Source organism: Diadema setosum, chromosome 10, assembly GCF_964275005.1.
Source record: "Diadema setosum chromosome 10, eeDiaSeto1, whole genome shotgun sequence".
Lineage (NCBI taxonomy): Eukaryota > Metazoa > Echinodermata > Echinoidea > Diadematoida > Diadematidae > Diadema > Diadema setosum.
The window spans coordinates 17,977,184-18,001,943 of NC_092694.1; the positions used below are offsets into that span (position 1 = coordinate 17,977,184).

At 38.2% G+C, this 24,760-nt stretch overlaps 1 protein-coding gene across 2 annotated transcripts in view; it reads left to right on the forward strand.

Moving 5' to 3' along the window:
* The first annotated feature begins 315 nt into the window (after positions 1-315).
* Positions 316-24,760, forward strand: part of LOC140234126 (hippocalcin-like protein 1) — a 50,968-nt gene continuing 26,523 nt past the window's right edge. The window contains exons 1-2 of one of the 2 annotated variants that reach the window (XM_072314200.1): positions 316-416; positions 12,586-12,665. The gene's annotated coding sequence lies outside the window, so the exon portion shown is untranslated. Of the gene's footprint in view, positions 447-12,585; positions 12,666-24,760 lie in introns of both variants that reach the window. The other variant, XM_072314201.1, reaches the window with a different exon arrangement.

Sequence of the window (24,760 nt, forward strand, 5' to 3'; positions counted from 1 at the left end):
CATTAGGCAAATGAGATTTTGATACAGGTCTACCAGTGTGCGCCACATCCACCGCCGCTTATACCCCCCCCCCCCTTTCCCATCTCTCCTTTTACCGACCAGTGTGCATGCTGCCGTACCTATACAATTATGAGCCCACAATTGGAGACACACACATGCAATTATTATGCAGACGACACACTGCATGTCGGCTTTCATAGGAAAGCTCCATCTCTCCCTCTCTCTCTCCCTCTCTTTCTCCCTCCCACCTCAGATGTAGAATGTTTGTTTTCTTCCGTGCGCATCAGGTCGCTCAGGTTTGATTCGGACGGACTCTGCAAGCTGGTGGATGGAGAAATATTTTGGGAGTATTGTGGCAGGGGCAGGTTGGGATTTATGCATTGCCGTGTTACGTGGAGGGATGTTGAGCTGAGTCTGTACGTTATCGCCCACCCCTGTGCATGTTCGTGAGTACATTGTATTTGGTTTGGGTTACACAGATGAAATACGACGAGTTTCGTCATTTGCATGGGGTGTTGTTTTGTCTCCCAGTGAAGGTGCTATGTGATGTGTAGCTGCGTTATCACACAGTCAGAGAGTATGCGGAGTAAGAAGGTGTTAGAGATAATGCACTGTGTTAGAAGGACAAGCACATCTAGGGCTCTGCTGCTGCCTGTGTTTTGCTTGGATTTAACGAACCATGCACAGAGACTTGCCTTGCGTAGAGTGTTTCGTGAGTTGTTCTCCTGTGAGAACAATCATTAATTGCCGTGGACTATCTTTACTCCTAATAATGAATTCACTGGCAAAGGTTAGGGACATTGAGTGCTTGCTACATTACAGAAAGGGAGAGTCTCAAACTTTCTGATGTGTACATGTAAAATAATACTGTAAAACATGATATATTGGCGGCATGAAATTTTTGCGAATTGGAGCCGACAGCCTTTTTCGTGGCATGATATTTTCGCGAATTGCCACTGGCGTTCAAAGCATGTAGTGTAGACAAAAACTTTCGCGTGCATTTTAATTTCGCGAAATTCGCGAAATTAAAATGCACGCGAAAATTCCTCGTTTCACAGTAGATGCTTCTCAACTGCTTATTTAGGTTTTAGTGTACATTCAATGAAAGAGAAACAAATTCACAAGAGCAGTTCTTAAGGCTCCGAGAGTCCCATTCAAACGGATACACTGTAAACAGCTCTGAATAAAAATGCGCTTTAGAAACACGATGAACTTGCAACCACATGTCTATTGTAGTCATCTCCAAACTCTAATTACCTGCGCCACATCCTGTCAATCTGTGCATCATTTTCTGAAAGCCATGATCACTTGATGGTGTAAAGACCAACTGCAAATTAGTCGAGTCATAATCGCTGATCATCAGTTGATAATCACCTTTCTCATATTTCATCTCTTGTGCCATGGTGTCCTATTGCTATTGTGGGACTCGTTAAGTAATATGCTCTCGAAAGGGATCACCAGTGATTAAAATGCATAGTAGCATGTGCAAGTCCACTGTGTGCTCATAGTTCTTTATATTCATATGTACAATGCAGTGATAATGGACAAAAGACGTTTGTGATATAAACGTTTACATCATGTCATGTGATGTAATATTATTGTACATTTAGTTGAAGTGTTCATGTGGCTAAGAGAGAGAACCTCAATACTGTAAAAGTGGACATTTTCGCAGTGTTGAAATTTTCGCACATTTTGTGCAACCAGAAGTAGTTGAGGTCTTGATTCCGTGGAATTAAAAACATGTGAAACTCTTCTTACCCGGCTGAATGTGAATAATTAATCGCACTTTTACAGTACATTATTCTTTCCCCTGTATTTAGAGAAAAAAAGATATTACATTCAGTAGTCACATGATTATCTAATACTGATAGTCCTGCAATGTAAAGCATGGATCTGAAGCTTAAAAAGATTTGCCAGTTTATCATGGCTGTTGAAAAAAAAAGAAAAAAGGAATGTGCTATTATCAGCATGTACCATCACTCTACTAATAAAGTCATATTCCCTAGGGCATTACATTCATAATGACATATATCTGCTGCATAATCAACAAAATATGACATGTAGGCGCACACTTGATTTTGTCTAAATTGTTGTCATGGTAACATGGTGAGTTGCAATTATAGGGTGACATTGGATGAATTACATTTCAGTGAAAGCTGACAAGTAACCAACCTAAACAACATCACATTTTGACTTTCATACAGTAACTCTCTCTACTTGCAGTTTGGAATCATTCTATCATTTCTAGACTTATTGTCATACATTTGTATAACATGGACAGGCGAAACTGTTGCAATCTATGAAAAGTTTTGCCAAATCTGCAACAGTTTTGTCTGTCCATGTAGCATACATTACACAATAAGTCTAGAAATCGTATAAAACACAATGTTCAATAGAATTTTGGAGCTGTTATTATCATTTCTATTCAATACTAAGCCATTCAATTCTCCCTATTGCATATGGCCGATATCAAGCGATATCACCTCGTGATAGACAATGACCAATATCCATCCCAAGAACCAGTGATAATGTCAGCGACCTAGATCTTAAATTTCTCGGGTTACAACAGAAACATGATATATTTTTGTCCTTTCCTGTGTATAGACTGTTTATTCCCTTTCAATTCTGACTGGGCACAAAGCATGTAGAACTAAAATTTGCTGTCTTTTTCTTCTCTCTCTCTCTGTCTCTGTCTCTGTCATATCTCAAAGGGGAAAGTCAAACAAGAGACTTGATGTTTGTTGTGGCTTCTGTTGGTATTATAACAGTCAATTTTCATGCCTTGGAGCAAAACAGAGAAAGTACTTTGGAGTTACATGAAACGAAACCCCAAACTAATAATGATGGTCAATCTTAGATAAAAAGGAAAAAAAAAAATGTACTGGAGAATATGAAATATTCTAGATCAGAGAAAGCAACACAGAGAAGGAAAGCAATATACCTGTCTACTATTTCTGGATGTCAATTAAAGGTCAAACCACTGGGACTCCGTGATTAACTCTGTTTGTTTGTCTTGTATTTTCTTTTTGTTTTGTTTTTTATGGGGCATTGCCCAGTAGATTTTCAAATGATTGATTAATTGCCATCTAGTAATCCTGCTCGCTCTATTAATCCTTTCATCTGGCAATGCCAAAAGCATCCTTTTCTCATGTTCTAAGCGTCATAGTAAGTCGTAACTCAATTTGCAGTCTGTCATCATACATGTAGCTCAAATCTTGAATTCAAATTCCATTTCCTTGAAAAAAAAAAAATAAATAAATGGAAATTTCTTCCCTGAGAAAAAAATCAAGCAAATTGAAATGTATGTCAGTCATGAGAGGAGAATTGTTAAATTACAAATCATTGTGAAATTCAGCAAAGTATTGAGGATTAGAATGCAGAATAGATTCTGAATGTGTTATATTTAAAGGAATATGACAGTCTGAACATGAATTATTGTTTGCCCACTCATCCTGTCCTCACTAGGTAAGTGAAATGAAAACAGTTTTACAATAATTGGACTGAGATTCGGTGAATGCTACAGCTTCAATGTGTGAGATTGCCAAATGCTTTAGCATTCATAAAGTTGCCTAAAATTGACTATTACATGTGAATGAAGAAAAAAGAAGTAATTCATTTGCATCCTTTGGTATTTATTTCACCTCCCTCCCATGATATTATACAGCTTTGCTTTGGCAAAGTGCATAGGAAATAAACTGAGATTTTCATTAAGCAGACCAGTGACAACACTGCCCCCATCCTTTTTTTTTCTAATATATAAATCCATATTTGCTGAACAGCAAGACATCAAATGCCATTCACATAAACATGATATGCTTGCCAGCATGGGACATGACATTTAAATAAAGAGGCACTCTGACCCAGAGCAGCATAGGAGACAAGAACCTCTCTGATTTTGTTTTTATCTGGGCAGTGGAAGAGACAAGATATTGTCTTTAAAGCCCCAATTTGGGACAGTTGTAATGAACATTTTTGCTCTTAGAAATGGGCTAAATCTTGATTAAAATCTGATGTGTCTATGAGCATATGAATTCTAGTAAAATTCAGATGTTTTGTATCAAAGGAGCATGAACATACATTGTAGCTGATCGGGACTGATACATTTCTTTGTTTTGTTGTGCAAAATTTTTAGTTGTGCATGCATACCTGTGTGTGATGGGCGGGGGGGGGGGGGGGGGGGGGTACTTGTGTATGTACATGTACTTGTATATGTACAAAGAAAAGGAGGAATTATTTCAGTGCTAGTAAGTTCATTATCATATTCTTTTCATTACTTTGTTTTTTTATTCTTGAAATGTTTTCTGTGCTGTCAGTGTCAGCCTGATAGCATTTATGATTGGAAGATATATGCTACTACTTACAAAGTAGTGATGATGTGGACAGTTGTAGGGGAAATGTAGGAATAATAATCTATTAAGATTTTATGAGACTGAATCAAAAAAAGATTTAATTACATTTATCAAAATCACTTGTGATAACAATCTGTCCTTACTAGTCATCTCCTATCAGCAAATTCAGAGTGCATTTTGTAAAAAATATTTTTGATTTTTTTTTTTCATATCAAGCTTTTCGGGAGTTGCAGTATGCCCATCTTACAAGTTATATGGATCCATTAGATAAGAAAAATAAAGCATTTACAAGACAAAGGATGAGAAGAGAGAGTTAGATTTGACAAAACAAAGCCAGACAAAAGCAAACACAGGAGAAGAGTAATAACGGGTTAACCCTTTGAGAGCGTTGTGGCACAGAAAAACCCAGTGCATTGTACACACTGTTCACAGTTCCTGGCACAGGAAGGGTTAGGCAGCAACTTGTCTCTTACATGCATACTTGCCAACTAGTAAGATTTTATCAGATTCAATAAGATTTTTTTTTTTTGCGTTAAAAATATGAAAATCAGATTTTCTGTCAGAGAAATCAGATTTAAAAAAAAAATATTTAGATATACCTTTCATGTGTATTTTCTGAAGATTTGACCGAAAGTAAGATTTTTAACTTCAGTTTGCATATAAAATAAGATTTTTGCAATCCACGAGTAAGATATTTCATCTTGAAATGTTGGCAGGTATGTACATGGCACCTAATAAAGAGCTGGAGGAGCTAGATCTCCAGTCAATTACTGCTAACACAGAATCTACAGGTTAGGTCGTCTACTAGAAGAGGGGGACGGTGATAGAAGTTGTAGGACGAATTATCACATGTCATTTTCATTCGTTCATGGACAGTGAAGCTAGCTTAAAATCAATATGATTTCATTTGCTACCAGGCCCTGAAATCAGGCCATTTAGCTGGCTGTCAGTTCCCATAGCAACAAGAGGCAATACTCCTCCAAAAGAAGAGGCATCTACCTTTAGATTGGATGAAAGGGAAGAGTGGGTGTGTAAGGGAGAAGTGAATAGGGTCCTACAATGGTATTCAATCAGAGAGTGGTACTGGTAGTCATTATATTTAGCTTTGAGTATTTCATTACAGGAAAGTAAATTGCTCTCAACACCATTTATCTGTTTATGTGGTAATTCACTGTATGCAGTTCTTCATATAATTTGTAGATACTGAGAAATGTAAACATACCTTACCAAGTGACATACAGCCAGTCATGGTAGACTGTGTTGTGAAAGTGAATAAGATAGCAGATAATGGATCAGATAATGATGATATGACGCATCACCATGGTAGTAAAAAATATCGCATGGTATTGTGTAAAAAGTGTAGCTACAGACTAAAACTATCTACTGGTCTCCCGTCATGATATATTATTCTAATCAAGAAAGTGTACTGTATGAAGTATTTAGGAAATTGGTATACATGACGGGGAAAATACTGTAAAACGAGGAATGTTCGCGTGCATTTTAATTTCGTGAGAGCCAAGATTCGCGAAATTAAAATGCATGTGAGAGTTCTTGTCTACACTATATTCATTGAATGTTAGAGGCAACTCGCGAAAAATATCGTGTTTTACAGTAGAATATGATTGATATATCCACACCTGTCCATTGGAAGATAATACCATCAGTGGATTGAGAATAGCAGTCAGCGGGTTAAACAGTCTAACTGGAGGCCGACAGAGTGCTCTGAACACTATTTGCATTTCATCATCATGATGAACATTCCGTTTGGTGTCCCTCGCATTTATTCAATGCCACTCGAACAAATCAAGATTTAATTTGATGGAGGAAGCTTGTAGTTTGACTGGCATGGCTGGAGGACAAAGGGAGGCTGGCGTAGTACGGATAGGAGAGAATAGAGATTTTTGGAGACTTTATGGAACAGGTAATCAAATCAATGTTGATCTTCATAGGCAAATGAAGGGACATAGGACCAGGGCCTTAGATCACAGCTTGATGCAAATCAAGGTAGTGGTTACTGATGACACAATACGTGCACAAGTGATAAACTCTTATTTAAAAGTAGGAGGGTATCAAACTGTGTAGACATTCATGGCAGTTTTAAGTGCAAAGCCATATATGTTGTATCTTGCTGAAGTCAGCTTTTACAGAAGAGAGTAAAATGTAATGAGCACAATATGGTAAAACTTGCATCAAAACCAGATGAAAAACTGTACAGGAAAATTATAAGATTTAGAGTTGTAATGGTAAGTTATATTTTGTGATACTGTGCATTTGAAAAGGGGATGATAAAAGGTATAATTTGGTTGATGGTCTCATGGCTGTAACCCTATTTCTCCTAAAAGTTAGTATTACTGCTCAGATATTTAAGAATTAGACTGCATTGAAAATGCTTATTTTCATCACATTCATGTCATATCACAGAGGAAAATCTAGTGACAAGTTAGACCCCATTTACAGTACGCGGCCGAGCCTCACAATTTTGTCCGTTTACACTGCTGGGCTCGGCCGCGCTTTTAATTCAAACCTTTCAATATTTTGTCGTAGTGGCGCTCTGCTTGCAAACAAACGCAATTTGGTATAGCCTGGTTTTCAGACCCTTTGCCAACTGGATTCCGTGGCGACTTTGTCGCCGTTCGGGCAAAGGCCTTTGCCGAAGGAAAGATCCTTTGCAGGACAAAACCACCTTAAACTATACTAGTTTTCGACATTGAGGGGGTTAATATCGTGAATAGCGAAATAGCACGGGCAGAGGGTCTGGAAGCCAGACTAAAATTGGCCGCGCATTTGGCCCAGTTTACGTTGACACCAAGAAGAGGCCGGGCTCGGCCATGGCCGAGCCGCAGCCGAGACCACCTCCAGAGCGTGGCCAAATGCGTGGCCAATGTTGGCCTCGCATTTGGCCTTTTGCGCGTTTACACTGAAATGAAGGAGGGCTCGGCCGCGGCTCGGCCACGGCCGAGCCTCGCACTGTAAATGGGGTCTTATATAGAGGTAGACTGAACTTGACAGATGACAACATCACCTCCACCAATTACTGTACTGTATGTGCCATATATTTCATGAGTCCGGTGGTGTTCACAAATTTATAAGGAGAAAATGTTAACGCCGATCCCAACATAAATACACAAACATTTTTTCCTTCATTACCGTGCTTCATGATTGCAAATTTGATCACTCAGAGAATTGTCGAGAAATCCTGATTCACTGAAAATCAGACTCTCTAAATAATTATGTAGCACATACTGAACAGTATGTGGTTGCTTAGCTTGTTTTGTGAAAAAGTGTGATAAATTCCCTAATTTTTACATTTTAGTTATGATATGAAAAAATCTAGTTGAATGCTGTGTGGAATCACACTTGGAAACAAAGATCTTTGATATTTATGAGTATGGCACTTAGACGCAATACAAAAAATTGATTTGATCAACATTTATTTCTTGTGAAGATAGACTTCAAAAAAGAGATATTATGACATGTGATAATAAGTGTCAGACAGACTGATAGATATGCATTGAAAAATGCTGAAATAAAGATGATTTGATATGGTGTTTTTGGTCATTTGATGTTGTTTTGTGCTTTTTTTTCCTTTCCCTTGGAGATGGGGGGGGGGGGGGGAGGGATGAAGAACTCTTTTCTTCTTTGCCAAGAAGTTCAGACATCCGCCTTTAGATGGAGGTCAATAAACTGTGAGCTTGATGAAGTGTAAAAAATTAAATGGGAGATTCTACCTTAGACCTTTGGGTTAAGCTCATTTCTCTGGAGTTCCCATCTACCCTAATGTCCGTTTCTGGCACCCTGCAGCGTGTATAGCCAGATGCTAAATAGCACCCATAGTGTAGGCCACAGGTGCATGGTGACACCTCTGGAGGGGAACATTAATTGCTTCCATGAGTCACCTTCGGGTGGTGGTTCCTACACCCAGCACTCCAGTGACTCCCTGGCTCATGGGGGGAGAGGTGTTGCAAAAGTCATTACCGGCGCTATGATCCCTCCCTGCAATCTCCTAACGGGGCTTTTTGACATTAATAATTGAGCAAGACATCCCTCCCTGCCTCCTTCATGTAATATGGATGAGATTTTGGCATCACATCCAAGTTTGCAGTTAACTGGTTTAATCCTGTACTGCTTTGTATTGTCTGCATGTTTTCGTCACTGCTCTGCCATTGAAGCAGTTAGCTGACATTCTGTGGAAGGAATACTGTAAAACGAGGAATGTTTGCGTGCATTCAAATTTCGCAAATTTTGCGAGCATCAACATTCGCGAAATTAAAATGCATGCGAAAGTTCTTGCCTACACAATATGCATTGGATGCCAGTGGCAATTTGCGAAAATTTCTTGCTGCGAGAAAGGCTGTCTGCTCCAATCCGCAAAATTTTCATGCTGCGAATATATCTTGTTTTACAGTAGTTTTAAAAGGATGGTAGTATTGGTTTAGGTGAGGATTCAGCTTTTAATGTTTTGTAAGATACATGCATTTAGATTTGTACCACTCTAGGAAAATGTTAAAGAGCATACAATTCTAAGGGGAATTGACAGTTTATTAGATGTAAATCGGTTTTGAAATGACTGAGATATCTAAAAACAAGGTAAGCAAAGAAATCCTAATAAAAGTCATGGCCTGTCACCAATGTTCCAATTTGCCTGCTGACAGTGTGATTAGACCGACAGAAGTTTCATCAGAATTTGACTTCAAGTATTTAAGAAAGTAATGGAATTTGTGAAGTTTCACATGTTTTACTGAATACGCACTTCAATTTGTACAAGAAAACAAAATAAAAAGTCATGTTTTAGGTCAATTATTAGTTAGCCTTTTTTCCCCTTAACCCACTGATGACGAATCCCGAGGATAATCGGATAAGTGTGTGTAGAGAGAGGGAGAGAGAAAGGGAAAAGGGTAAAGAGAGTTGGTGCAATTAGAAAAAAATGAAACAGGTAAGAGCAATAAAAATTGTACATAGATTGCTTTCAAGTTGTGTGTTTTTTAACAGTTAAAAGTCATCATTGCTACAATATGATGCATTGGATGCATCTCATTCTCATTCATTTTGCATTACATTGCATTGTGCTGAATTCAACGGGAGACTTGTGAGGCCGTGACATCATCACCTCTGTCAATTTGAGTGTGTGGTTGTGACTAATGTCACTGACTAGAAAGTATGGGAAATATTAAACTGTCATATCACTTCTCATGTTAGGTCTAATTTTGATAGCACATCTTCCATTCTTTTCACAAAGCCTGTACTCTATTTATGTGACTCTACTCTATTTACAGTGTACAGTTGAACCTCTCGTATCCGGACAAGTTGGGACCGGGGCTCATCCGGATAAGGGATTTGGCGGATACGGGAGACTCACTGCTTTATACATGTACATATACATACACATGTACTGATGTAGCCCATTGTAGTACCACATGTAGTAATGTGTATACTGCAACCTTTTCATTGTTACACTCAGTAACAGACCCCAAAATAGAGGTTCGTGTTTGCAAGCGGAAATCATATTCTTTTATAAATTCTTGGGATGATTTACCTAAATAATTATTAAGAAATGTATCAAGTATATGTAATTCATGTGTGTTTCCTCCCGTAATTATTAAAAAAAGATTAAAAAATCATGGCGAGATTGCGTCCGGATAATAGAGAGATCTGGATAAAGGGAGGCCGGATAATAGAGGTTTGACTGTACTTCTACTCTATTCATCGACTCTACTCTGTTCATTTGAGTCAATTTGACTCAACAGAATCTACTCTGTGTATTAAAGGCTTTTTACACTTGTAAATTTTTGCTTAGCCCCGGACTATCGGTGGGGCTAAGGGGGGGCCTTAGCCCCACCGATAGTACGGGACTATCCTTAGCCCACTTTCTGTTTACACTCGTTTTTGCCAAAGTGGGCTAGCCCCACCGATAGTACGGTACTATCTGGCCCTGCAAAATAGCAGGGGTTAGCACCGCAATTGCGGTGCTAGCACCGCAATTGCGGTGCCAAGCAAGTGAGTGTAAACAGAACGAAAAAATAATCCTGGGCTAAGCGACGGAGACGAAGTGCGACCCTCACTGACCAATCAGAAACGAGGTAATCAAGTGCTGCCGGTGCGTGCGTGTGCGTGTACAGTACACAGCGTAATTATGAATATTCATGTGGTTTGGAAAGTCCGGGGCTAAGAAAGACGAGTGTAAAAAGGTCAGTTTTCTCCTTAGCCCCGGACAAGAGATAGTACGGGACTAATTGGCGAGTGTAAAAAGCTGAAAAAATTGGTACGGGACTAACGATAGTCCTGGGTCAGAGAAAGTCCGGGGTTAAGAAACACAAGTGTAAAAAGCCCTTTAGACTCTGCTCAATTTATTTCCCTCTATTCAAATGACTCTCCTCTCTTATTTATTTGACTCTACTCTATCAATTTGACTCTACCCTGTTCATTTGACTGTCCCTATTCATCTGACTATACTCTATTTATTTACTTCTACCTTATTCACTAACCCTACTCTATTCATTTGACTCTATTTGACTCAACTGAATCTACTCTGTGTATTCGACTCTGCTCAATTTATTTCCCTCTATTCAAATGATTCTCCTCTATTTGTTATTCTTTATTGGACTATACTTTATTCATTTGACTGTACTGTGTTCATCTCACTCTACTCTTTATTTGACTCTACCCTATTAATTTGACTCTCCTCTATTCACTTGACTCTGCTCTGACTTTTTATTTGACTCTACTCTATTCATATGGCTCTACTCTTATTTGACTTTACAGAATCTACTCTGTGTATCCGACTCTACTCAATCTATTTACCTGTATTCATTTGACTCTACTCTCTTTGATTCTATTTTATTTTACTCTTTTCTATTAATTTGACTGTACTGTGTTCATTGTACTATAATCATTATGTGAGTGTACCCTATACATATGGCTCTATTTGATTTTACTCCATTTAGTTGACTTTACTCTTCATTTTTGTCTACTGTGTTCATTTGACTCTACTCTATTTACTTGACTCTATTCTGTAAGACTGTATTTGGCTCTGTATTCTATTCATTATAACCATCGTGAATGGAGTGTGTAATTGTACTAAAATGCATCATGTGACCATGAAATACGCACTTACTGTAAGAGAGAAGTGACTCTCAAGGACAGGAACATATACTGTATGATTTATGCTTTCACTCTACCAGATGATTTGATTCTCTGTCGTATGTGATACAACCCTGGATATGAATGTGATATGCCATTTTATGTCTTGTTATTGTGCAAATTTAATTGCACATGGAAACCATGGAGTGGATGAAATCCTGTTGGAAGTAGAATGAGTGCAATGCTGCATCAAGTTGTAGCTTTTTATCTCCCAGGTCTTTATCATGCATACTGTCTTTCTCATAAAATGTGTGATTATGAACACTGGAAGACAAGAATGATTGAAGTTTTATGTTTGAATTGTCTGTTGGCATTTATAGCACTTTTGAGTGAAATAAGACATCCATTCGGCGGCAACCATGGGAATGAATACGGATCAGGGAGTACTCAGAGATCTTGAACCTTCCGTAATCATAACACCAGTCCTACTTTTTCCATAGTCGGGCAATTCAAAATGAGAGCAAGGAATATTAGTTGACTTGGAGAGAGAAGGTCAGCCCAGACAGTATGGAGTTGAAACAATGGATTTCCATGTTGACTATGGCTGTGTTTTACAGCAAGTTGGAGTAAAGCAATTATTATTTCCCTTGATGACTTGTTTGGCTGATGTTTCATACCTTCCATTACACAGATTAATGCCAGTGTTATATCGTTCTTCTTCCATGTCAGGCCAACATTCTTGTATTGTTTTGTGTAGGTTTTTTCATTGTTATCCCCTTTTTGATTCTCTTTTCCCAATTTTCCTTTTAGGCTCACTTTCTTTCCTTCCTGCCTTTGAGTCATGTTTGATTTGACATCTTGACTGGTTTATCTTTTTACTTTCTCCATATCTGTCACCTTCCTTCTTATTCTCCTCCCATGATCTTTTTGCTCTTCTCTTCATCTTGTCTCCGTCTTTGTCATCTTGTTTTACTTCTCTTATCTTCTTCATTTGTTTCTAATCATCTTTAACTTTTTTCATTTCTTGCATATCATGTTTGTTCATTGTGTCAAAGTATAAATTTCTAAACTTGAATGTGTATGTATAGCAGTAATCAGAGTCATTTCCTAATGATTCAAGTATGTATCTCTGTCTTTCTCTGTGTCCTGTCTTCTATAGGACTCACCACACACTGGGACATATACTTTGGAATTATCTGCTGGAAATTGCCGAAACAGGTTGCCCTCTGCCTTGCTGAAGTAAGTACTTGGAGTTTTGAAGCTTACAAAAGTACACATAGCTTCATAGTACATGGTCGTGTATCTTGAATAAGATTTCCTCATTACGTGGAAAAATTGATAGGTTATGCATGACTTCAAACTTCAATTGAGACAGTAATGCTAGACCTGTATCCTTAAATCCATGAAATTTCATAATTTTTTTTTTTTTTTTTTCATACAGAGGCTAATCATCACTGACAAGGAGAGTCCACGTAGCACACAATCTTTAAGATGATACTTTCAAACAAGAATCCCATATAATGATTAAATCACAAAACTGGAATAAATACGTACACGCAGCGCTGGCAATAAACCTGATCATATGCAACAGCAATTTTCTGCACGTACTGCAGGTTAACACAAAAGCTGACAGGAATAAAGTTCACTAAGAGGTTGCTCAAACTTTTTAATTCCATTGATTATAATATCCACACGACTAAAACTGCAGATGGGGACCCCTTGCTGCTCATGGATAGAGTGTCTCTGCAACATTTTCATTGTCTCATGGAGACTACCCTAGTCATCGGGGAGTCGCGAGGAATCAAATATGCTCAATTTTTATTGACTTTTTTGAGTCTCCAACTGGTCTTGAAGACATGTCCACGATGTCTTGGCGATGTTTCAGTAGATGTGGCCATGTCATGGAGAATAATTTTGTCTGCAAGGTCTGCGAGACCTCTCCGTGATCTTGTGGAGACCCATTGGTTTCCTACCAGACACATTGTGGAGATATCTTGGAGATATATCATAGATGTCATGGTGACATCTCCGCGACTTCCAGCTGAATAAGTTGTCTCCTTGTTTTGAGACATCTTGGAAGTTACCCTGCAGTCATCTTCTTGTCGGGAGCGCAAGCCATAATTTTGTCTTTCAAATCGCATGAGTCGCAACGACTGATGAGTCACAGCAAAGTCTCCTCCTGTGAGATTCGTCCTTTGAAAACATTAATAATTATGGAGACTGAGTACCATAGTGCCAGATAGAATGTTGCAGAAATTCAAATGGAGCCTGCTTGACACTGCAACTGATCGACAATTACCCTACTTTGACGTAAATAAGCTCCAAATTAATTACAGTGTTCATGTATTAGCCATGATAAAACATTATGTTTGACGCTGTATACACACTAGCCCATTTATGTAAAAGAAATGATCGGCATGGCTCAAAGTCAATGGGAATTCCACAGCCTTGCAGGGTACAAGTTAAAGAGTCTCAAGTAGTTTCCAAAGAGCGTACACTATTTTAACCCTTTGAGGGTGGACTTATTTTGCTATAACACTCATTTCCCATAGACACCTGCCCGAGTATACTCGGGACTCATCCTCGACGGGTTAAAGAGGAAATCCACATCTGTTTTATCTTTGTGTTTGCAAACACAAAGCAAATCAAAGTGGTAGTAAAAGATGATTGGGTCACACCTTTTACTAGGACTTTTCTTTTCTTGGATATATTAGTAATTTCAAAACAGATTTTCATCAAATAAACTTTAAATTCCTCTTCAAATTGTTTGTTCTTTCATATTTCTGAAAGAGGTTTCTCATAATCTTACAAAGAAAGTTGGAAAACTGAAGTCCCATCTCAACCAAATCTATACCATCCCTTTATGATGCATTTATGGCTTCTACGTAGTTTAAATCCTATAGAGATACTCTTAAGACTACTTGTATTTAACGAACTTAGGATCTTGGGATCTCACAAACCTAAGAAGTGAAATGAAATGATACATTCAAACAATTTTTCACATCAAACATGTACTGACATAAACAGTGTCTGGAATTATAGTGTCAGGACTGGGAGGACGTCATAATCATGACAAATATTGGGGATATTCAAGAATGGAAAAAAAAAAAAAAAAAAAAAAAAAAACTTCTGTCCTCAAAACCTGAAATTTTGGTTGGAAAGTTAACTGCTGATGTTGAATGCCTGGCCAGGTACGAATGTATTGATGAACATTTTTGACAATTGGGAGTGTTAGACAAAGGAGGCCACCATGGGTCTTTGAAGAACGATTTCATATACGTGTGGATTGATTGAATGCAGCAATATTATTAGAACACATCAGTGGCTGTTTGAGGAAAATCGGACAATCTGTTCAAAAGTTATGAATTTTTGAAGTTTCTGTGCAGTCACTGCTGGATGAGAAGACTACTACAGTGTATGATGACACATGCATAACAAAAATATAAAGAGAATTTCATGAAATCCTATTTTTTGAAAAAAGTATGCATTCCCTCAATTTGTCACTGACTTATGTTAAGGGTAATATTATTCTCCCATGCCTGTTTAAAGAGGGAAGTGAAATGTTCTTTTATTGTGCAAGAAAAGTGAAAATATGTTGAATTTTCTTTATATTTTCTTTGTATCATTCTACACATGTGACATCACAAGCTGTAGTAGTCTTCTCATCCAGCGATGGTGCCACTGGAACTTCAACAATTTTATAACTTTTGAATGGATTTCCTGATTTTCCTCAAACTTTCACTGTCGTGTTCTGTAGATATTGCTGCATTCTTTCAGTTCACATGTATATGAAGGTGAACTTGTCCTTTAATCCCTCACTACCCCCAGCCTGACAGGGAGGCAGACGTGCATCCATTTACTCGTATCTAGAGGGTGATGAGATGAGCTGAGGGCATCCCCAACCTTCTCATATTTGCTCTCCTGATATACACATGGCGAGTCGAATTACTTGTATTTTGACAAGTTGTCAGCTCTACTAGACTTGCCACTTCATGCGGTGGATGAAATGTTTCCTCAGTCTTGGTGTCCTTTCCGTTGTTGTAGTTTTTTTTATCCCTTTCAAAGTCCACCTTCCTGTCTGCTGGAAATGTATCCCAAAACAACCTCCTGATAAGCAGGTGCATAACATATGCATTTAAAACAGCATGAATCTTGCCTGTAGATTCTGCTTTTGTGAAAACAACAACCATGTTTGTGCTATTTTTTAGTTACGCATACTCACCCAGACTTTCCAGTCAGGAAAAGCACCCCATTGCATGCGGGTTCTTTTATCATTAGTGCTAATAAAGGTAAGCACAGAGCAGAAATACATTTTTAGATATATGCAGTGTTGCCATTATGGCACTGAGTTATATATTGATGCTTTCCTCTTCTTAGAATTTCTTGTCATGTTTGTTGAGGGTTATTTTTTGAGATCTAGATTAAAGTGTAATGCTCAACTGATGTAGGAGCATAAAACCACCAATTTTCACTTACATGAAACTTTTGCAAATTTCACAAGGAGGTGCCAAGATTCACAAAAGTAAAATGCAAGTAGAAGTAAAATATGTACGAAAGTTTTTAGTATGCCTAAAGCATTGAATGCCACTGGCAATTCATGAAAGAACCATGTGAAAAAGTCCATTGGTTCCAATTTGCAAAAGTTTCATGTTGCGATTGTTTCTACAAACTTTATAGCATGTGGGACTAGCACTATATATATTTTTCTCCCTGAAGTTAAAAAATGCCTGGATATCAGTTTTGAAGGATTTTTCCAAAATTTTCATGGGAACATACAGACTTGAGAATGTGTTACTTTCATTTTTGTGATTGTGATCGTGACGCAAGTGAAGTTTTTTACTGAAGATTCTGTACATAATGGCCTATGGTTCCCTGAAAGGTACAGCAATATTGCTCTCATATTGACAACATTCTAAATGATATGAAATAGCTCACTGCATGTTTGTTTTGGTCATTATAGATTATATTCATTTGAAAGCCTAATACGACTTACCAAGAGAATGGTGTGTCACAGAAGTATTTCTGACATATTTTTGTTGACCTTTGACCTTTTTCCAAATGACATTTATAATTACATAATTATTCTATATGAAAACAAAAAATAGTAAAGCAAAAAACTATTTTTAAAAATGTGGTAGGCGGTTTCGGGCATTTCAGTGACTAATGGGTTAAACTAGGTTATTTCTTGTGACTTTATGGGGCTAAGTTGTTTCTTTTTAATTTGCTTCAGGATGATCTAGTTACCATGAGAACTCAGCGGTCTCCAGGGTAGTATGGTAATGGAGGACACAAGAAAAGCATGCTACGTTTGCTGTAGAATACATTGTCAGAATATGAGTGCCTAATTCCTTGTCTGGTACCCACAGGCCACTTAATTGGAGGCATGTGTTTGCGCACCGGCAAACTTTGCTGTAATGAATGGCCCAATGTATGAAATATGCAATGTGGCCGACATACGCCCATTGTGATTGGATTTCAGGCATGGTGTAGCATAGTGTTTTCAGCAGGGTTACGTCAATGCAATCATTGTCCACTTAAGTGATTTCTAGCGTCTCTATAAAAAAAAAAAAGAGAAAAAATAGCATCTAGATTGGAAAACCTGATGTTCAGGCAGAAATTACACATGGCAGTCTGATAAAAAGTCTGTTGTGGTACTCCCACCTGGAAAAAAAAAAAGAAAAGAAAAGAAAAGAAAATGCCCAAGTCCATTTGCAATGTCAACAGTAACACTGAAATGATCACATCATATGTAGCTCCCAGAGAAAGGTGATTTGTATGCATAGTACTTTAAGTTGTTATGAAGTATGATAATAGTGACGATGATGGTGGTGATGGTGATGATGATGATGATGATAGTGATTAATGGCATTTTTCTTTTGTTTAAAGTTTTTTTTTTTAGTCAAAACAAACAAATTTGAAGAAATGATAGATTAGAAATAATGTTGCGATGTTATTAATTGTGAAGATTACACCAATTGTGATTTTAAGAAATACATATATTTTAGGAAAGAAGTACTTCTTAATCATGTAAAATGTGGATCAGAAGTGCATGTGTGGAGATTGACAACTAAATATTAAGATAGTAGAGAAGAATAATGCAGAGACTGTTATATTGTTATGGAACGTAGGAGCTGTTTACTAGCTTTGCTGAATATTTCTTCCTGTGGTATTTAACACTTATGGATTATCCTGTGTCACTGTGAGTTGCTTGTGTGTATATGTGTGTGGTGTGTCTGTGTGTGTGTGTGTACTGGCCTAGATATATATGTGTGTTGTGGTAGAGTATGTGTGTTGTGGTAGAGAATGTGTAGTGCATTGCTTCAGAAATAGGAGAATTAGCCATCAGTCTGGAAATAAGTCATCAAGCACGAATGCAGCTGATAGTCAGCCATGCAGACTGAGTGATGGATCTGGGGTAGCCATATTTGCTTCCATCTCTTACCAGACAGCATCAGACTCTCTCAAATCACCGATGCACGTAAAAATAGCAGGCTAATGTCACCATGCAGTATTCAGCAAAGGTCCGAAAATAGAGCAAGTGAATTTGCGACAGTATTTGAGAGAAAGGGGCGCATGTTTGTCGTGGTGAAATCTAGCCCCCTCTGTGTTAGGAGAGAGAGTGGGAAATCACACCGCCACCAAGCGCTTTGGCACACGATCCCACGCATGCCGGCTGATGATTTCTTGACATCCAATACCAGACTAATTTTGAGCAGAGGATGAAAACACCAACCATTCGCTCTCAGTACGCAGTGTTCCATGAGGTATCGGCAAATTTTAATTCCAAACAAATGATCTCCATGTGTCCCATGTCACTTTAAACCTACAGAGAAATATAATACAGACAAAATTAGTACACTTGTGTTTTTTAAGAGCAAGTGACTACCCGTCTAAGTTCAGTGGTTTCTTGATGCATTTGGGCCTATATTGATAAACTTACTTCGTTAAGGATTTCTGTTCAAGGGGGAAAACATGTTTTTTGTCATATTTATATCCAATTCTGACTATTGTACGAGAAATATGTGCATTCCTGGCATGATAAAAATTGTTTCCTGTAAAAGACATTGTCTTGTGAAATTTGCCTTATATTTGTAACAGAGGGTATCTTTACATATATATTGGACTATATATTAATGCATATAAATAAATAATCAGTTTTATGACATAGTCTATTAACTGTGTTATTCTCGTTGATTATAAAGCAAAGCTGAGGGGTGACAAATGTTTCTCTGCATGTGCATACACTCTTGTAAGCAGTTGGTTTATTGTGATGGATGTACAATCTTGTCAGGCCCAATGGTTTTGTATGCTATCTAGACAGACTTGTTTCAGAGATGCAGTCTAACAAAGTCTTTGCAAGAATTACACTTTTGGGGCAGTTGTCTGAGTCAGGATCTCTCATACATCGTGAATAGATTTGATCCTAATAGCAAGCTGTTGCATAGAATTTAACCTTAAGGTGTTACCTTTGAGGCATATTAAAGGGAAGATAAACCCCAAGAGCAATGTGGATTGAGTGAAAGCAGCAACATTAGTAGAACACATCAGTGAAAGTTTGAAGAAAATCGGACAATCGATGCAAAAGTTATGAATTTTTAAAGTTTTGGTGTTGGAATCGCTGGATGAGGAGACTACTAGAGGTTATGACGTATGAGTGGACAAGAATACCAAGAAAATATAAAGAAAATACTATAAAAATCCATTTTTCATGAAAATTACAAATTCCATCAACTTGATATTGACATATGTTAAGGGTAGCAATTATTCCCCCTGCTTTCTGAAAGCGGTTGGTCCATTGCTCTTTCATAATTCTAGAAAAGTGAATTTTTGTCGAATTTCCTTTATATTTTCTTTGTATTGTTGTCCACTCATACGTCATAACCTCTAGTAGTCTCCTCATCCAGCGGTTCCAACACCAAAACTTAAAAAATTCATAACTTTTGCATCGATTGTCCGATTTTCTTCAAACTTTCACTGATGTGTTCTGCTAATGTTGCTGCTTTCACTCAATCCACATTGCTCTTTGGGGGTATCTTCCCTTTAAGGGCTTTTTACACAAGATTTGTAAATTTTTGCTTTGTCCCGTACCAACGGTGGGGCTAAGGGGGGGGGGGGGGCCTTAGCCCCACCGTTGGTACGGGACTATCCTTAGCCCACTTTCTGTTTACACTCTTTTTTGCCAAAGTGGGCTAGCCCCACCGATAGTCCGGTACTATCTGGCCCTGCAAAATAGCAGGGTTAGCACCGCAATTGCGGTGCCAAGCAAGTGAGTGTAAACAGAACGAGAAAATAATCCGGGGCTAAGCGACGGAGACGAAGTCCGACCCCCACTGACCAATCAGAAACGAGCGTGCGTGTACGTGTACAGTGCACAGCGTAATCATGAATATTCATGTGGTTTGGAAAGTCCAGGGCTAAGAAATACAAGTGTAAAAAGGTCAGTTTTCTCCTTAGCCCCGGACAATAGATAGTACGGGACTAATTGGCCAGTGTAAAAAGCTGAAAAAATTGGTACGGGACTAACGATAGTCCTGGGTCAGAGAAAGTCCGGGGTTAAGAAACACAAGTGTAAAAAGGGCTTTAGTGACTTTGTAGATTATTACTTTGGTGACTTACAATTTTAATGTTGATTTGATTATCATTGTTGTATCATCTGGTTGATACAGATGATGATGTGTAGAGTTTAAGACTTATTCCCAGCATTTGACCTGAAACAATTTTGAGTGCTGCAAGGTGCAAATCCAGTAAAATTGTTGGTAAACGGTACCACGTATCAGGTACACCCAAGAAAAGGGCAGGAGGTGCCGACTCTCAGCAGTTCACCCCAGGTGACCATCAATAGCAAGTAAATGTTATCAAACGGTCACGTGGTGCCATACAGGGAAAAACAGAAGTAAAGTGGGATTGATGGATTATATGTCTGTTTCCTTAGACAAACCAATGCATCCCCATTTACCCCACCCCCATCAATACCAACCATTCAGTCAAACGAGAATCGGCAACTGCTATCTGTGGGACAAGAATTCTGAGCATTCCTGTTATGCAGTGGGCTCGTAATTGTTCCATTAATTTCTGCGCCCCCCTTTAATGAGTAACTAGTCCAATGGAGCATCAAGGAAGTACATACAGTAGAGGAGTGGTGTGGGGAATAGGACATTGGGTGGGAGTGACGTTGATTTCACTGGTAAAGATGACGGCCTGTCCATCCCATCCATTCCATCAGGGTCCTGCCCCGGGGGCCCCCCCAGTGATGAGACGTGTGTTTGAGGGATATGTCAGCAGCGGGAGGTAACAGTAGGCTACGCTGAAATGATGTCTGGGGAAAGGAGTGGGCGTGAGGGGGGCTATTTAGGCACTCACAGTTTGATGGACTGTGTTTTGCTCTCAGCCTGGCTCTGACCTTTTGAAATACGTGGAATGAAGCCTCATAGACTCCTAATTCACTAATTCTTTATTTCACTCTGTTATTGCTTCTCATTAATTGATCTGTTTGTCCATTGTCTGTCCAGTCTTTTTTTACACCCCAATTTATATTCATATCTCTGTGTTTATATTTCAATCTTTCTAGTTTATCCACATGTCGTTGCTATTCATATCTACAAGCAGCTATAAATGCATTGGCCTTGCGCAAGTCTAGCATTGGCTGTTTAGATAAAAACAAATTTCCAGACCCAATTAAAAAAATAGAAAGATAAAACAAAGGGGGGAAAAGCAGGAAGGTCACCCATTTGAGATTGGCAATCAAACTTCATATAAGCTAAAATGCCTCTTTCCTCACTAGTTCCAATTTCATGAAATACAAACTTGCTTGGTTTTGTTTTTGTTTTGTTTTTGTTTATTTGTGTGTGTGTTGTTGTTGTTGTTGTTGTTTTTTTTTTTGGGGGGGGGGGGGAGGGTATGAACACAGGCATACAGTACACCACTGTACATAAGGTACTCATTCATACACAAGCACACACACACAGAGCTAATCTATCTAACTTTATCATTCTGTACTTCATGTTCTACATACATGCACAAAATATTTACAAGTCTGTACACAAGGCGGGAAGGGATGGCATCACAAATATACACCATGCATGTCTACATACCACATGTACATAAAAAAAAAAAAAAAAAAAAAAAACCATACACACACACGCATCTAGACATTCCTTCCAGTCATAGAATTTCACTTGTAGCTCAAGTATTCTGTGCATGTTGCAGAGGTTCAACAATGCACAGAGCCTTCCTAATATTGTCTGCAGCCTTCTCGTGACGGGAAACCGTCAGACCCTGAGATGGCTTAATTAAGGAGTTCCATTTCTCAGACATTGATTGAAAGTGATGTGGAAGAATAAGGGCCGCTAAAGTGTAAACAGTTTAAACAAAGGCCTCAATGCTATATTATTAATAGCGGTCGGCTTTCAGTAGAACCCTTGGGCAGATACAATGTACAGGCAAAACAGAAGGTATGTCATTGAAATGGGTCTCGAGAAATTAGGGGGATTAGTTTTAATATTTTATGAGCAACCTGAGAGCAAAACAGAAAGCTTCAGTGTCTTTGTTATCCTACCATATCTAGTAAGAACTGATGAATACAAATTTTAATCAGATATGCAGGTTTCAAAAAGATACAAAATACGCCAAGGAATAATCACATTACCTGCATCTTCCAAAGGAAGTATCCATAAAATCGGAATATGTTCCAAAACTTTCCTATTAAGTAAATGTGTTTTCTGCTTGGCAAATTTAAGTATATATGCATGTATTCCTAGCTGCATTACAATTATGTGATCTACAAAAAGTATGCATCTTTAGTTTCGTTTTCAAATTGAATCAAACCCCTTCAAACCAAAGAGCCAGTTTCTCGAAGTGATTTTTGATTTATGGCTATTTTCACCCACATGACCAGTAAACTTTTTGTCAAATTTTGCGCATACATTTAGACCTTACAGAATGAAGTAAAATGATTGCTCTAAAGTAGAAAACATATTGGGTTCTTGCCTTCACAAAAAAAAGCAACAAGTAATGCATTCACACTTGGGTATTCCACATCTTTAAAAAAAAAAAAAATGGATAAGAAGAACTGAATAAGATAGTGAATCATGGGGGCCCTTTGTTGAAAACATCCAAAAATGTGAATGCATCATTAAACCAGCATATCGTTGCTGGGGTGACATGACCTCGTATATCTACGAAATGTCAAATGTTCAGGAGAGCAAAAAAACATGGCAGCCAAAGCACAGTAACAAACGGGATTACCTTTCCTTCGACATGCTGTAGTGGCTTCATTTTTGGGGAAAGACAGCTGGGATTTAGACAGGACATCACTTAACTGATTATCTAACCATTAATCCCCCAAAAAGTCATTTTCACCAATAATTGAGATACAAGGTCTTGTCACCCCAGCGACGATATACCAGTTGCAGTTGTAGATATCAGCTTCTTGTCACTGTCCATAGGCTATGATAGAGGATGCCAGACATCTTTTTCTGTTGTTATCATTGGGAAATCTTTGTAAACCATGGATAGTAATATATAATATTAGTATTGCCCCCCCCCCCAATAACACAACCGCATCACATATCAACTTTTGAAAGGGATAATACTCTTTGCAACTGATTGACAAATTGCCCTACATCGACGTTCATTCATTTTTTCCATCTCCAAGAGAACTTGTAAATGTAATTTTTTCACATAAAATATAACTACAGTTGAACCTCTCTTATCCGGCCTCCCTTTATCCGGATCTCTCTATTATACGGACGCAATCTCGCCGTGATTTTTTTAAATAATTACGGGAGGAAAGGGGGATTCCCAACTCCTTGAGAACTCCTACACACACACACATGAATTACATATTACTTCCAACATGATTAACATACATTACATCAAATTTCCTTCCAAATTGCTTACCTTCAGACATTTTAACATCCCCAAACATCCCCAAATCATCGCAAGAACATGGACAGATTATGCGCTCGAGTCCTCTCATATCGCATTGCCACATATAGGTCCATACACAGCCGTCGATATGACTAGATAGACACGCATTGTTTCGAGTCATTGGCTGAGCAACGAATGATATTGAACACTCAAAAATTGTTCACACACAGTACACACACAAAGAGAGAGAGGGAGAGAGAGTGTGGGGAAGAGAGCAACCCAATCGCAATGCGCTATCAGTTTTTACCTTGGGCCCGGTACGGTATTAGGTAATGTAACTGTCTGTTACTGAGTGTAACAATGAAAAGGTTGCAGTATACACATTACTACACTTTGTACATGTGGTACTACAATGGGCTACATCAGTACATGTGTATGTATATGTACATGTATTTAAAGCATTGAGCCCCCCGTGTCCGGCCAAATCCCTTATCCGGATGAGCCCGGACTTGTCCAGATACGAGAGGTTCAACTGTACATATATGTCAACATGACAAAATATGATAAGTGAAATTTATGGATATGCAAATGTGGGGTAAAAAAAAAGTAAAGCACAAAGAGCATTCTGAAGTTAAGAAAATGCAGGAGATAATGGGGAGGAATGACGATGTTTGGAATATCAGACCCCAATTTTAGTGTGTCGTAGTTTGGAAGCATTATTTTTCTTCTCTTTAGGGAGACATTGAGAAATCACAACCATTTTGTTCCAGCATGTTAATTAAGTATGCATTAAGTATAGAATCCAGATGGGCATTGGAAGGTGGTATAATGCTCTTGTATATATTGCCCCAACTTGAACTGAAGTTAAATAATTCTATTGATAGCTTTGCCACTTGCATGACAATCGGGAAGATGGTATTGTCATGTTCGCATGTTTATTATTTGATTGTTTGTTTGTTCATTTACATGAAATTCCCTTTCTTAAATGTTCATATTTAACCCATTGAGGACGAGTCCTGAGTATACTCTGGCAAGTGTCTATGAGAAATGCTTGTAGTAAGATCAGTCTGTCCTCAATGGGTTAATATCCATATTTTGAGATAGTTAGAATTTGCGTATTCAATGTCAGTCTTTTTGTTCGTTTGTTTATTTAACAGCAAGCCATGCCTATATATGTGTTTTGTGAGACTTCCAAATAAGACTGTTGTGATATTCTCCAGGATACCTAGCTTGATAGATTGTTTATTACTGATAATTTTCTCATGAATAGAGTTGAGGCCAAGCACTCTTCATACACCTCATTTCATGAGGAAATAAGTAAAGGCAGACAATCCCATTTTTTTTTCTCTCTGATATTTTCTGCAGCTGCAAGTGTTTTGTTGTTCAGTAAACATTGGTATTCACAAGTAACCTTTTGCTAGTCACATCTTTCATTTGTGCATCCTTTCATTCATTACAATATTTTA